Below are 14,315 nucleotides of genomic sequence, written 5' to 3'. Positions count from 1 at the left end.
AGTAAATCATCTTTTAAAAAGTTGCATATCTCACTTTTGTTATACCACTGACCAAACTTAGTTAATGGCAACAAGTAATTGATAAGGTGCTACAATATGTTATTTTTATTTTAGGTGGCCATATGCTTAGTTAACCAGTGAGTATTTATATTTCATAGACAAAGGAGTGAATAAGTATTAGGAGACAATTAGAAGTTTCTGACACAGCACTAGGTCTTCTCTAGCCCTATTTTGCCACTGTGCATTCTACCTAGATACTTTTTTCCTGCATAGGCTAGATACCTCTCATTCATCTCTCAATCAATTCAGGTGTATCTCTACTAGAAAGTTTTTTTCTGGTCCCACTTTTTCTTTTTCCCAGAAAATTAACATTGTTTGTAATCTCTATCCTAGGTAAAGTTATTTAATATTTGTCATACCTTATCAATAGTGCATACTCTGGGATGACTGTAATCAAACTCAAGTCCCTCTGCCTGATGCCATGGCAAAGACCATCGCTGAAACATGGAGTATGCAGCAAGGAAAGGTTTATTCTAGGGGCAACCAAATGAGGCGACATGAGGGTAAGCCTCAAGTCTGCCCTTCTGAGAAGTAGAGTAAGGGAAATTTAAAGGCAGATGAAAAAGATCTGGTTAAAAATTGCACCTGAGATTTGTCCCATTAACTCTTTATTTTCTAGTTTTAATCCCCACTGTCTTTTGGTCATTCCTCATTCTTGAGGGAATTGGGATGATGAACACTTTCTGCTGAAATGGAGGGAACATTGGGGTTAGCAGAATGGGACATTTAGTTCCAGGTTGAAACTCAACATTCTATATTACCAAAGGGTTTGTACTTTGGTTATCACTGTATTTTTTCTAGGACCTCAGGGGAAGTTTGCTATAACCAAGAAGCTTGTTGTACTTATTGATATCTTCAGACCACCTCTCCTAAATAGTAGTTTTAGGTCCATCAGAATATTGCTGGAAAAAGCAGCATTCTTTTCAACGTTTTCTTTGCTGATTGAGTATAGCAAACCTATGGATTCTTGTCCTTTTAGTGTGATGAATCCATGGCTTAATTCCCTGTAGTTTCACTGAAGAAAGTAGGGTTAGTAGCGCCTTATAGGGTCCTGTCCAACAAGGTTGGAGCTGGTATTCTGGGTGCTTGCTCTTCCAGATCTTTAATAACCCCAAGTCTCCAAGATTCAGGAGGTGTAAGGGCCCATCTCTGAGGTACATCATCCTGCTATACTGAGTGTAACTCATAGTATCCAGTTCCCTAATGGGGACTTCTAAGTAACAAATGAGTGTAGAAAGAGCCTTCCATATAACATTTCATAGAAACTTAATTCAAGCCTGCTTCTAGGGGCCACTCTTACCCAAGAAGCTTTTTCCTAAGTTCAGTTGCTTTCTTGGCATATCTTTGCCAAAAGTTCATTTTTTTTTTTTCCCCAGTTGGGTAGACTCTCCAGAAAATGTGTGATTTCCATTGAATGCCCAAGGCATGGGACCCTGCCTGTGTGACTCTGCCACAAAGGCTGCTCCATTGTTGCTCTGAATTATTAACAGCAATCCAATTCTAGGAATAATTTTGCTTAAGACTGTTTTGACAGTTTAGGAGGCCTTTTTTGAAGGTCATGGTAAGGTTTCAAACCAGCTTGCATAGGGATCTACAAATATTAGCAAATACTAAAAATCTCCTGTTGTTTATGGCATCATGATAAAATCTACCTGCCACCTTTCTCCAGGTTCAGTGCCTCTAAGCGTTAGGGCTGATTTAATGTTAAAACCTGTTTAACTATTTGGGCCTGCTTAGCCAGAGCGACTCCATATTGCCTAAGTAGCCATATTGTTGTTTACATCCACGGACTTCATTCTGGGAATAAACACCCCAGTAGCTCCTGGTATCGGTTCCAGGTATCGATTCCGAGAGCAAACGCCTTAACAATAGAAGCCACATACCTTGGGTTTGTGGTTATGCCCTATAAAATGAGCCTGTGAGATCGGGACAGGGTTGCTCTCTTTGGAGGCAGCCCTGGCTGGTCAGTCTGACTTCTAATGCTTGGCATAGAATAAAGCTTTGCATAACTTTCACTTTGTCTCAGTCTCGTTCCTTTGATAACGGACCCCAACATAACTTGTATACATTTTAGAGCTGGTGAAAGCCCAGTCTTAGGATTGTTTTTACTGCAGGGTCACGTTTTTGGAACAGTTCTCTGAAGACTGGGACCTGCAATATAATTCCAGATCCATTGAAGAATAGCATCATACTCATAATGGATGCTTTTGGTGAATATGGTTTATCATTTCTTCTGTAAGATGTTCTGGGATAAGGAATCAATGTATTTCCAGCTGGTTTTAATGCCAAAATGGTGTCCAAACCCCATTTCTTAGCTTTTCTGAGGTCCACCAAGGAAAACTGAGGTGGTTATTTAGTTACATCTATGTCTGGTACTAAAATCATTACAGAGAGCTTTGGGCTTTTTGTATTGACTGCCAGCTTGGCAGCTTGATCTGCCTAAATGTTCTGTTGGGCAATTGAACGGTATAATTTCTGGTGTCCTAAACAATGGACAACAGCTGTTGGGTCACTTTTGCATTCAGATCTTCATTGTCTTTGATCCATAAAGCTGTTCCATCCATAAATATTTCAGTGTCTGGATTTTCCAATGGTAGATCCATCTAATTAGGATGGCTGCAATAAACTTACTCAATTATCTGTGGGTCTCTGGTGATCTTTCTGAGTGGCTAGACAGCAATAGGCATGAAGATCATTTAACATGGGCCATGTAGAAATTTTTCTCTAAAGTTTACCTCAAGTTGTTAGGTTCAGTTTCCAGGGCTTCAGGAAAAATAGAGCAATTTTAGTTCTTGGTAATTTCTTTTTTTTTTTTTTTTTTTTTTTTTTTTTTTTTTTTTTTTTTTTAAAGATTTATTTATTTATTTATTTGACAGAGAGAAATCACAAGTAGGCAGAGAGGCAGGCAGAGAGAGAGAGAGGAGGAAGCAGGCTCCCTGCTGAGCAGAGAGCCCGATGCGGGACTCGATCCCAGGACCCTGAGATCATGACCTGAGCCGAAGGCAGCGGCCCAACCACTGAGCCACCCAGGCGCCCAGTTCTTGGTAATTTCAAGTCAAGAGAATGGAGGAAAAAAAATGGAAACATCGGTATGGAGAGTCTTGTCAGATATTTGAGAAAACCAGAAGAATTCAGGATCCAGTCATTTTTTAGGCAAACAACAAACACTCTAAGACAGCTAATCAGAGCTAGAATCTCATATCCACAAAGGCATGTTACTGAAACATAATTTCTCTCTAAAATCACCCTCATTTCCAAAGATAGCCAAATTAAAACTAATTTATTTGTAAAATAAGCCCAATTTTAACAAATTTGGCTTCATTATTTACATAAGCACAATAAGAATAGTGATTGGCCATATAGGTTTTTTTTTTTTTTTTTCCTTTGTTTTGTTTTGTTTTGTTTTCTTTTGTCTGCTTTACTGGAAATGCTCATAAGGAATTTCCTAATGAACTTATAACAGTCTCTCAAGGCTAAGAAGCCAAGCCAAATACTTGCCATCAGGTTTTACCCATAATACCTATATATTTAGGGGAATTCCTCTCTTCTATAAGTTCCCAAAATATCCTGAGGTTCCTGTATAAGCCAGGAAGTAACCTTCTTTACTCTCCTGGTAAGGCTGCTCAGAGTCCTATAAACAAGTACCAGGACAATTTTTCTAAGGGGCGTCATTGGTTCCATAAAGTCAGCCTTAGCTCCTTAAAACTATCTGGTCATATCTGAGTCTATGAACATCTCCCTAAAACATGACTGATGACTCAAAACCTTGTTAAAATAACTAGTATTTTCAATTGTGTCCTGTCATAAGGAGATCGGACTTATTGAACTTACATGAATAAATACATTGTCATGAAAATATAAGAATACACACTGAGAATTTTTTTTAATTTTGGAAGAATCATAGGATGAAAAAGATAAACGTTTTATATTTATTTACAAAGAAATATTTTCCAAATATCTGTAAGTCATAGATAGCCTTAAATCTGGAAGAGCAAACAGTAGAAAACCAGCAATGTTCTAAACAAGAGTCTCTGTGAATACAGATTTTCCTTTAGTTCTAGAAATTCTTACTTTAGTTTTGTGATCTTAAAGGTAACAGAGACCTGTATTTGTCATTACAGTGGAATTCTGTAGCTTACAACACTTTAATAGTTAAAATTGCAAGTGATAATAGTTATACCAGAATCTTTTAAAACCTTAGGGATTCTGTATAATTTCTAGAAGAGTTATAGCATTCAACCATAAAATAAAACTTAAGAAGGATTATCATCACTCATTTGGCAGTGCTTCCCATGTAATTTGATGTCCCCCCAAAATAAGCTTAGTACAAAATACTTCATTTAGAAGTTGAATTTTGGGAAGTTTGTGAAATATCATGAGGTTTTAAAGCACGTGCTTAAATTAGATTACAGATCATCACAGAACTTAATGATGATCTATTTAGCCAAGGTGGCAGAAAGAGATTCTAAAGACAAATGCAGAGGGTTACATAGTTGTTAAAAACAAAAAGCAAAAAACTTAAGCTCTTTTAATATTGAAAAGATTCAACTTTAAATAACCAATGGCTTAATAAAGACAGAAATATAGAAACACATTTTCTAGGCAGATTAAAGAAAAACCTTTGTTTACAGTTTAGACCAATAATATAAGGAAACTCAATTTAATAGGAAAACCAAATTCCAGTTTTATACTAGTGTATTTATGATATTAAAACTCCTTTATTCCATCAAGAGGAATTTGTTTTTTAAATGTATGCTGTCCCTTCTTTATTCCTTCTTGTCATCTCCCATGTTGATATATACTTATTGAGACAAGGATATCCAGGGCACTGCATGGATTTGAGTTCTTCCATAGATGCTCTGATGTGCTGACCAGAATCTCTGTCAGGAATGAAGGACTCTCAGTTGTAAGAATGCTGCCAATAGTCCTCAACTCTCAGAGGCCATCAGGGATCGCCTGGACTGAAGACAGCTGCCTTGCCAAGGGCATACTCTCTGCACAGGTGGTCACATGCTTGGACTGTTATAAAATCCCAGCCCTTTTGCCTGAATTTAGGAGCGTTCTGAAGGGTAATCCAACTTTTGGAGCTCCTTAGAGAACTAGTTAGGCTTCTGTTGATACTGTGTCACTGCTCAACTTCTGCCCCATCTTGCTCTCTTACACTTCCTTCTCTTCCCTAATAAACTGATTTACATAATCTTAGTCAGTCTGTACTGCATATAAAATTCCTTTCCAAAGAGTCCCTTCTCACAAACCATCTACAGCTCTCCTTTTTATATTAGGACAGATTTTGTCCCAAGTTTACCATCTTTAAATAACCAGTCTCATTTCCCTTGCCTAAATGGCTGTTTCCCTTAGTATTTCCAGTATTCAGTTACATTTATAAAAATTACTTACATCTGTTTATTCTTAGATTACTCATACAACTTCATGAGACATTAGACAAACCTCATTTTTTTTTCTTTTCTGACAGATTTTGCAAGGGAGATAACATGAACTTACTTGACTTTCAGTAAACAGAGGCAGTAAAAATTTCATATGTAATGATAATTCTAAAGACATGTCCATTTTAATTAAAACAACCTTAATTTAGCTTTAATACTAAATATCTTCCGAGATCATGTGAACTTGCAAAACAAGTTTCAATCTTTGAGTTTTAGAATGCCCCATTTTTAAAAGTGCTTACCTTTGAATTGACTAAGTAGAGCTCTTTTACAAATTAACTTTAGAAAGGCCATCCAGAGATAGAAAAGATACCTCACATTTACGATATGCATGGAAACACATACAAGTATACAAACAAGATGCAAACAACGTGTTAAAGGTCCACTTTTCAATATCTCCCTTTTATCACACAAATCTAATTACGATTTATGGATCTATTCATTGGCCATTTTTTCTCTGGAGTCTAATAAATATTGTGGCCAGCATTGAAAACAAAACAAAACAAAAAAAAAAAATATTTTCTAGTTTTGGACAGAGAGCTGCATGAGGGAATCAAGAGGTCATTCCCCATTCTCCAGTGAGAACAAGGCTGTTTTTATCATAAGCCACAGCAGTAAATAAACCAAATGAAACCCAGCACCTCCGTGAGCACTGGTTCCTCCCTAAAAGTCAGAACTTCGCCTGCTGAACCAAATGGTTTCCTAGATAGCCTTTTCTTAAGCAAGAAAAGGAGGCCAAGAGAACCAAAGCCCTGTATTTGGAGGCAACCAAATAAGTGAAAGAATCGAAGCCAAACTAAACAGGAGAAAGAAGTGAACTCACCTCTGGTTGCACGGGAAATACTCACCAAGGGATGTCTGTCCAAACTGAAACTCAAACCACATCCTTGCCACAGTAGAGATGGCACAACCCCACCCCTACCCCCACCCCAGGATGGTCCATAGGACAAAGGGTCTAGGCTGCTTTTGAGACTTAACACCAGACTCCTGTTAGTGGCTGGGGACTTACAAACCACAGCAAAGAGCTCCTGCCTGGCTTACCAAGATTGTAACTGAACCCAAGTTCTTCTGCCAGGTATGCAGTAGTCACCAAGACATGGCATATGCAGCAAAGCAAGGCTTTATTCTAGAGGCAGCCAAACAAGGAGACAGGAGGGCAAGTCTCAAAACTACCCTTCTGAAGGATGTTAAGGAAATTTAAAGGCAGAAAGTCTGGGTAAAATATTATAGCTTCTCTTAATAATATGCAATTGAGAGGAGTTCTGTTAACCACTTGGTTACCAGTTTCCTGGCTATAGAAATTGCTTCGTAGATCATTGCCTCCATATTTGAAGTCTTTGGAATTAAATACAATTTTCACTCAATATATTGTTACTCCAAAAATATGTTCAGATATCCTTTCCCTTGTGTAATAAAAATATAAGAATTCCACAACCCTTACTAGATAAAACCTTTGAAGCAATTCCCTGGATCCAGAACTCAGTTTGATTCTGTGTTTCTTAATTGACAGGAGAACTCTTTAGTCTGATTCTGAGAGCGTGCTGCTATCAGAATACTACAGCATCTGTCCTTCAGTGAACTTTTTCTTGAGAGGTTCTTGTTAGGGTATCTGACTGTACGGTGAGCAGAATTTCAGTAAGCTTAAGGGCCGTCTGGGTGGCTCAGTGGGTTAAGCATCTGCCTTTGGCTCAGGTCATGATCCCAGGGTCCTGGGCTCAAGCCCAGGTGTTGGGCTCCCTGCTCAGTGGGGAGTCTGCTTCTCCCCCTGCTTGTGCTGTCTCTCTCTCACTTGCTCACTTTCTCTCTCTCAAATAAATAAATAAATAAAATCTAAGAAAAAATAATTTCAGTAAGCTTACCACGGGTTATATGACTGCTCTTGTTCCTGTTCGCTGTGAAATGTGGCAAATGCAGTCTGAGAGTTGCTGACGTTGTAACATGGCTCGTAAGCAAGGTTGCGTGGGGAAATCTGATAGCAAATACGTACTTTTATTTATTAGTATGTGCTTATTCTTTCTAAAGAAACCTCTACTTGTAAACATGCATATTGAGTTAGGTCGTTTAACACACTCCAAAACTTGGTTGAATTCACTAACCTAACACCTGGTAGAAATGGTCTCTACTACCTTCATCCCTCCATCCCCATGTTTCCTTGCCAGCTCCCACACTATACCTATTACGAGTCTGCATTTCCTTCCTTTGATGTTTCCAGTTTTCCTCTAATATAATGTAAGCTCTCTGAGGGCAGATTTGCTTTATCTTTTTTTTTTTTTTTAATATATCACAGTGGCCAGTACATGTTTGTACATATTTAGTTTGTTTGTGTGTGTGTGTGTTTATTTTTAATGAATCAAGTATTGGTTTCCAATTCTTTAAAAAGGGTGATTCATCTATGGACTATCTCAAAGAAAAAACATCTATGTTCCCCTGAAATAAATTTTTTTAAAGATTTTATTTATTTATTTGACAGACAGAGATCACAAGTAGGCAGAGAGGCAGGCAGAGAGAGAGAGGGAAAAGCACGCTCCTTGCTGAGCAGAGAGCCTGATGGGGGCTCGATCCCACGACCCCAGGATCATGACATCATGACCTGAGCCAAGGCAGAGGCTTTAACCAACTGAGCCACCCAGGCACCCTCTAAATTAAAATTTTGACGAAAGGCAGAGAAAAGTATTAATCATGTGTCTTGGTGTCACAAATGAAGGAAAGATTAATTTTAAATGGGTGAAGTTAAAAAAAAAATGGTTGATGGAATGGTACAGATTAAACTAGGCTTCAGATAGTGGAAAATAATATATAACAGTATCATTTACATTTTATTTAGGTAAAAGAAAATCTTAATGTATTTTTAATACTTCCTGACATTATTGTTCTCAAGTGTAATAAAATGAATCCTTTTAATATTGCCCTTTCCAGATGACATTTAATGCTCATAGAGAACCAGAGTTGTGTTAGGCTGAAGTTGTGTCACTTTGGAAAGATTTCAGAGGTATCCACAGATCAGGTGCAAATCTGAGGAGAAAATTTAAGTGGATAGTGAGCAATGCATAGCCACATTTTATTGAGAAAATAACAATGAAAAAGAAATGGAAGGAGAGAGATCAGTCTGTGAAATGAAACAATCGTTTGGACCATGTTACCGTGTTCCAGTGATCTGAGCGATTCAGTATGACTGGGACATAGGATGACTCTAAGGCAGTTGGGAAGAGCAGAGACTGGAGAAAGTCTCAATCCTAAAAGATACTGAATTCCAGACTGAGGAGAATCTGGCAGTGGCCATGCTCAATAGGGAGCCCAAATGAATTGTCTGCTGTTGCTCTGCATTCTAGTTCTGAGGCATGGTTTATCAAATAGCCCCGTTGAACTCTCTGGATACATTATATCCAGTCTACTAGTGTGAGGAGACTCCAATAATTTTATAGTTTCCTCAAAAAGTTATCAATTATTCTTCGGCCAGAGTGATCCTTATAAAATTAAAATGCAACCACATCACTGTCCTTTCTGACTTTTTTATAACATCTTTACCTTAGCTAAATTGTTGTATATTCCGGGGCCTTTCTATCCAGTCCTTGGGGCCACTGTCTCTCATGTTACAGTCAAACTTAACTTTTCCTCCTTTGCTTTTCACACTTGGAGACTTGACACAAATTGTTGCTTTTCAATACATTGCTCCTCCACTTTCTGGAAATCTGTTAAATCAATCAAGTCCTATATGTATATGTGTGTGTGTGTGTGTGTGTATGTATAAACATATATATACACACACACACATATATATACATATACACATATATATACGTACACACACACACACACACACATATATATATCTCCTACCCCAGGAGAAAAATGATGAACTTCCAGAGTATATTACTAGTCCCAAGTGGGACTCAGCAAACATGCGTTTGTTTGTTTGTTTGTTTTTTCCTTATGCATGACTCTAAGATAATACAATTTTAATACAAATTGCTTTTCATAAAAAAGGTTATACAATTTGGGTTTCTATCTTTAAGAAAAAGAATATCAAAGTTTGAATAAAAAAATAAGCTCTTTCTTGAAAGGCACCTTGCAAATGACAGGCCCTAAGGCTTAAATTACTGTGCCAGATATTGGGACATACTGGAGAAAACAACAGACATTGATTCCTCTTATGATTCTTCAAGCTGTATAAGCTTCAGGCTGCACAGAAATTGCAACTGCCCCATGAGTATTATTAACATGAGGTTTTGAATGCATAAGCGGACTCAGTTTAGCCATGGTGAATCATGAAGCAAACCCTGCTTTTTTTGTCTGTTTTGGAGGTTCTCAAGAGTCTGTCACATACATTTATTAAAATTCAAGCCAATTTATGGATGTGCTTAGGCAGTATCAGTATCTGCTTTTTGAACTAACTCAGGAAATAAAGAGACGCACACAGAATGACCTATTAGCTACAAAGTTTGAAAGAACCAAGCAGAAAGCAAAGAAAAAGCAGAAAGAATCACTGGTACAGAGAGCTGGGGATTCTAAGGTTTTGTATGGCCAATCACCACAGCACAATGTCTACCCATTGTTTCGTTGTGTTTTTTCCATTTATCAAGTAAGTCTGTTGGCTGTGCTGCTGTAAGATGACGTATCTACCACTTACCTTACTCTGTCTTATTGGGAGACTAAACCAAAATGTTTCATGAAATTGATACAATTTTTGCCCTTGAATTTATCAGAATAGACTCAAATTTTAAGCCAAGAACCAATTTATTTTCTTTTTTTTAAGATTTTACTTATTTTTTTTTAAGATTCCATTATTTATTTGACAGAGAAAGATCACAAGTAGGCATAGCGGCAGGCAGAGAGAGAGAGAGAGGAGGAAGCAGGCTCCCCACTGATCAGAGTGCCCGATGAGGGACTCCATCCCAGGACCCTGAGATCATGACCTGAGCCGAAGGCAACGGCTTAACACTGAGCCACCCAGGTGCCCCAAGATTTTACTTATTTATTGGAGAGAGAGAGAGCATGAGGGAGGGAAGAGGCAGAGGGAAAGGGAGAAACAGGCTCCCCACTGAGCAGAGAGCTTGAGGCAGGGCTTCCATCCCAGGACCTTGGGATCATGACCTGAGCCAAAGGCAGACTTAATCCACTGAGCCACTCAGGTGACTCAGGAACCAATTTCTTATTTTTCTATAACAAATGGAGTCATAAAGAATCTAAATTTAAGAGGGCTGTTCACTGGCTTTTATTTGTCTTAATTGGGAGAATTATTCAAAACAATCTTTAGAGAGGCAACAGTCAGGTTACCATGACACATTAGTGAGATGTGAAAGCAAACAAGAGGAAAAAATCCTGTCAGTAGAGATGAGAAAAAGATAAACAACTGTCAGAAGGTGATGTTGAAACAATTTTCTGCTACGGGTCAGAACGTGAAAGGTCACTTTCTAGTAATTATGTTTCTCTCTGAGTAAAACAGGAAAAGCAACTAGACATTAATAGATAGTCATCAAACCACAGAATTTTGAGGTCATTAAATCACACACAGGAGAAAAAAAGAGATATTCAAAAGAGAGCTATACTATTTTGATTTTAAAGGAAAAAGACTGTTTGAAACTTAAATCATTTAAAACATTTTTATAGAATAGGCTTAAATTTGGAAAAAAATGTACTCAATTAAATTGTGACAATTTCGAGAATAAAAACTAAGATTAAATGCTATCCCACTGTGATATTGGTTATGAATAATGGTATTAGAGTAAAAGAGGATTTCTTAAGATATTACATAACCTAGCTGACCAGAAAATACAAGGACAAGAAAAACAATCCAAATAATGAATTCCGTGGATAGCTAATTTAAAAACCAACTTGAAGGGTGCATTAGAAGAAAGTGGAAAGATAATTTAGTTATAACAACTATGTTATAATGTGTATATGTGTATAAAACTGTCCATTTAATATCTGATTTGCTAGATTTTTATCCCACCCTTTTCTGATTGAGTTTGGAGAAGATTTGTAACAAAGTACACATATATTAAGATATTTCAAAGTAAAGTATTAGGAAAGTTCACAAAGCTATAATGTAAGGTAATTATTAGGGATCTAGAATAAGATAAGCAATGTATTAAAACTTTAATAGAGAGAGGTGCATGTATGTTACAGAATACATAACAGAATAATGCAGCAAATGAATAAGATAATAAAGGAGTAGATATTTGTCATCCCTGTTGAACAGATTTGCTCTATCAATGAGATATATATTTTCTAAAGAATGCAAGGAATGAATCCATTAGCATCAAATATAAGTGGTAAGGAAAAGTCACTAATAAACTAATGGACTATTTCTCATAAATAAATATCAGGAAAAGCAAAAAGGCAAAAAAGACCTATGCTTTCTCACACAGGAATTATGAACATTAGCATCCAAGAAAAGTATTCATTTCATTATGGTAAGTTTTACTATTTGTGAATAGATTTGCTTGCAAGAAAGATTTAAAAAAAAATATTTAATGTTGAGTAATGTGAAATTTTACTCTTTCCAAAATAAGTGCTTTTTAAGTAAAAATATTGTAATGCTTAAAGAAAAATAGTTCTTTTAAAAGAAATGGTAAATATAGGAGAAAATGATTTTTTAAAAGATTTTATTTATTTATTTCACAGACAGAGATCACAAGTAGGCAGAGAGGCAGGTAGAGAGACAGGAGGAAACAGGCTCCCTGCTGAGCAGAGAGCCGGATGTGGAGCTGGATCCCAGCACCCTGGGATCATGACCTGAGCCGAAGGCAGAGGCTTTAACCCACTGAGCCACCCAGGCGCCCCAAGAAAATGATATTAATAATACATATTCTCTATTGAGTAAAATGACCATATTAACACAAATGAAAAAACATCTCCTATGACTGCTATTAAAAGGTGTAACAGAATTTTATATGTATATAAATATATTATATATATATTTATATATTTATTTATATAAATTATAATTTAATTTATATAAATTATATATAATTATTTATCTAAATTATACATTTATTTATATAAATTATATATAATTATTTATATATATAAATAATATAATTTATATAAATTATAAATTATTTAAATATATTTTATATATATTTATATATGTTATATATATTTATATACATATAAAATTCTGTTATACCTTTTAATAGCAATTAAATATTATATATTATATATTTATATATATATATTTTTGTAACAGAATTTTTAAGAATCTGTTGAGAGGAGTGGGGAATGGGATGTATCTAATTCACATAGAAACAATTGTAAGAAATTTCCTTTAGATAATTTTCAAATGAGATGAGATGGAAGGAGGAGCTAAGCTTCAATTTCCTCTTCTGACAAATTTCCATATAACTAGGAAGCTATTGAAGAGCACCTCTGACCACTTTTTACATAGCACTCTACCACTGTGCATTGAAGAGATGCATATAATTTTAACTCTTTTCACTCTCCTACACAATGGTTTTCCAAAGCATCAGTGATAATAGGACTCTCGATTTTTCTTAACTGTACCCAAAAAGAATCCAACAGGAATGTGTATAGATATTATTTGATACTGAAGACAATACTAGTAGAGATTTAGAAAGTTTGATACATATAACTATGCTACAGAAATGTAGCTTACCAAAAAAAAAAAAAGAAAAAAAGAAAGAAACTGAATTGACAGGTAGCAATTTGCTTTGCCTTTCCATGATTCGGCTCCATCTTTCCTTTCTCATCTAATATGAAACGTTAGTGGGTATGGACGTTAATTAAACTTCAAACAAAATATTTGAGAGTAGGATTTTGAGAACAATTAAACATACTGACCATGAGAGAAATTAAGACTTAATGGCTCGTCACAGGACAAATCACAAGGAGTACATAGAAAACAAAACAAAGAACAACAGAGCACAGGTAAGAAGAGTCTTTTCATAACATAAGATCATCTTACTACTTAAGCAATTGATACTTTTTAAAAAAATGTGTATTTTATGACTTGTGATTTCTAGGAAAACTACGTAAATTGTGTTCCAAAAACAATTTAAGAAAATATTACACTTCATGATACAAGAATTTTTAAAGATAAGATAAGACAGCACACTCAATTGAAGTAGATGGATATGAAGTAGATAGGAAAGAAAGGTGTCAGGGTTATCAGATAAGGAAATTTAAAATACAAAAAACTTAAGTCTGCATTGGAGATAATAAAGTCCATAAACAAAATGGCAATGATTGGATTTGCGATATAGAAAAAAAAAAAAATCCCAGGTTAAGTGGTAAAGAAAATTACTAGAGAGAAAAGGAATTTATGACTGTGGAACACACACAGAATCACCAACATGAACGCATACTAATGGGAAGGGGAACAATTTTTTAAAAATTCTCAATACATAAAAACTTTCCTAAGTAAATGAAAGACCTAGTTGAGTTTATTAAAATGAATCTCCAAGTATTAAGTTAAAGAAAAGTAGCCATCAGATTGTACCCTGGTAAGCATTTTCTTGAATTTCTTTTTTTTTTTTAAGCATACATTTCAAAAAGCATACATTTTGAAATTTTTTAAAAGATTTTATTTATTTGACAGATTGAGAGAGAAAGAGAATACAAGCAGGGGGAGTGGCAGGCAGAGGGAGAGAGAGAAGCAGACCCCCCACTGAGCAGGGAACCTGATGTGAGGCTGGATCCCAGGATCCTGGGATCATGACCTGAGTTGAAGGCAGACGCTTAACCAACTGAACCACCCAGGTGAACAACATCTTGAATTTCATGATGTATATTTCAGTTATTAATCTGTCCACACATTCTTTCACATTATCTCTTCTATGCTGTACTTTTCGA

General features: G+C 36.0%; 1 protein-coding gene across 1 annotated transcript in view; it reads right to left on the bottom strand.

Annotated features, from left to right (window-relative positions):
- Nucleotides 1–14,315, bottom strand: part of KLHL1 (kelch like family member 1) — a 396,571-nt gene that overhangs the window by 32,383 nt on the left and 349,873 nt on the right. The gene's annotated exons all lie outside the window — the stretch shown is intronic.

The sequence above is a fragment of the Mustela lutreola genome, chromosome 13, assembly GCF_030435805.1.
Source record: "Mustela lutreola isolate mMusLut2 chromosome 13, mMusLut2.pri, whole genome shotgun sequence".
NCBI classification, from domain to species: Eukaryota; Metazoa; Chordata; class Mammalia; order Carnivora; family Mustelidae; genus Mustela; species Mustela lutreola.
The sequence above is the reverse complement of the archived record's forward strand: the minus strand, read 5'-3'. Positions and strand labels throughout refer to the sequence as shown.